Source organism: Fragaria vesca, linkage group LG1 (genome assembly GCF_000184155.1).
Source record: "Fragaria vesca subsp. vesca linkage group LG1, FraVesHawaii_1.0, whole genome shotgun sequence".
Lineage (NCBI taxonomy): Eukaryota > Viridiplantae > Streptophyta > Magnoliopsida > Rosales > Rosaceae > Fragaria > Fragaria vesca.
In genome coordinates, this window is record NC_020491.1 from 11,878,118 (window position 1) to 11,880,331 (window position 2,214).

The 2,214-nt window shown below is 35.1% G+C and overlaps 1 pseudogene across 1 annotated transcript in view; it reads left to right on the plus strand.

Moving 5' to 3' along the window:
• Nucleotides 1–1,837, plus strand: part of LOC101297377 — a pseudogene marked incomplete at its 3' end in the record, with an annotated part of 8,569 nt that extends 6,732 nt beyond the window's left edge. The window contains exon 4 of the transcript XR_183729.1: nucleotides 1,811–1,837. The product of XR_183729.1 is annotated as a BI1-like protein-like (transcript). The remainder of the gene's footprint in view (nucleotides 1–1,810) is intronic.
• Nucleotides 1,838–2,214: the final 377 nt, after the last annotated feature.

Here is a 2,214-nt window from a genome sequence, read left to right on the forward strand (position 1 = left end):
ATTAGGTAAAAATATAAGGGTCGGATGTGACACTATCTATCTATATAACTATCCATGTAATTATGCATGTAATTATCAATGTGACTGTCTATGTAACTATCAATGTAACTATCCATTTAACTATCCATGTACATATGCAAGTAACTATGCATGTAACTATTGATGTAACTACAGATTGATAGTTATGTAACTATGCATGTAATTATCAATGTGACTGTCTATATAACTATCAATGTAACTATGCATTTAACTATCCATGTACATATGCAAGTAACTATGCATGTAACTATGCATGTAACTATGCATGTAACTATGCATGTAACTACAGATTGATAGTTACCTGGGTAGTTACATGCATGCTACACTTGTGTACCTACCTATGTAACAATCCATCTATGTAACTATCCATTTATGTAACTATCCATCTATGTAACTATGCATGTAACTATTCATGTAACAATTCATGTAACTATCCATCTATGTAATTATTCATGTAACTATCAATGTAACTATTCATGTAACTACAGATTGCTAGTTACCTGGGTAGTTATATTGCTAATTACATAGATTTTAATAGATTTTTGTTCTAATACGCAGCGGGACACTGTCCTTGCGGTGTAGTGGGACGCTGCCATTGCGGTGCAGTGGGACGCTGCAATTATTATTATGTAAATGACTTGTGTACCTACATTAAGCTACTTATCTAACTATTAATGTAACTATTTATGTATCTATCCATGTAACTATTCATCTATGTAACTATCCATATAACTACCGACTGATAGTTACATGTGTAGCTTCATACATTCTACATAACAAACTACACTTTTTTTTCTCACACAGAACACAGAATATGACAAAGTAAAACAATTTGTATTAATTGTAAATCATCAAATTAAGAATACCTAGGAAAACAATTTAGTGTTAACACAACTCTTAGAACTCTGACTTTCCTCATTCATCGTTTAATCCAAAATTCATTACAAAATAGAGTAGAAATGGAAATGGAACCATTATTGTCACCATGCTTTAGTGCACTTAACATTGATTTCAGTATGACTTTATTACTATCTTCCCTCAATGCAATCTGCGTAAGTATAAAACATTATGAAGTTATTGTTTGGGTGTTGAAAATGAAGAACCCAAAAACAGAAACATCAAGCTTAATAAATAGAGATATGTTCCACAAAAATAATCTTTCATTTAGCTGTTCAACAAAACCGCCAACTCTCTGCATCTCCTTAAACACTTTAAGTCTTTAAACACTTGCTTGCTAGACTTTTCTCCTTCCTTTTCCAGTTTTCTGCAGAATGACTTTCCCTCCTTCCGACGGCTATAACTTCCTCTACAAAATAGCTATCAACGATTTGTGAAATGTTCTGGAAACTAGACTCTTCTAGCTTTCCGTTGATATAAGGCAAGTTTCCTGGATCTCTCTGAGCTGCTCGCAATTTGCCGTCGAATTTGGCTGAAAATCTGGGCAGAATTCCATATTTCTTAAGGTTTCATCTTTAATGCGCATCTATTTGCAGCGTGTAGCGTCTCTTTCCTCATATTACTTGCTCAAGAACTTGAGAAGGTCAGCCCTCGCTAGCACATCAAGGTCCACTGCGCTCTCATCGAGCAAAAACACCAAAATTCATTCACAGACATTTTCTCAAACACCTTGTGTGCATAACCAAATAACATAACACAAATTAAACATCCTAAACAAACATGCATTTACAATCTAATCAATAAAAGATTCATGACACAGCATTCGATTTCATAAATGATATACCCAGAATACAATAAAACCCATGAATTCAAGCTTCTTTTTCTATTTCTAGTTTTAATCACATTAAAAAGAAAAAGCAATCAATTAATAAAGAAGAGAGAAACATATTAGCTTACCTTGTAAGCTGAAGACGATGATCGAAATTAATCCGAAAAGCCATGACATAAGACATTTATTGAAGGATGAAAGAAAAATCAAAGCGGATGAAATCGTCAATGACGACGGCGGAGAGCTCCGTCATGTGCTTCTAGATATGTTCTCTCTGAACTCGCTTTGGTAACGGCATCAATCTCTTAGTGGAGGACGACGGGTTCGCCGGAGAGAGTGATTCACTGGAGAGAGAGAAAGAGAAGAGAGAGAGAGAGAGAGAGAGAGAGAGAGAGAGAGAGAGAGAGAGAGAGAGAGAGAGAGAGAGAGAGAGAGAGAGAGAGAGAGAG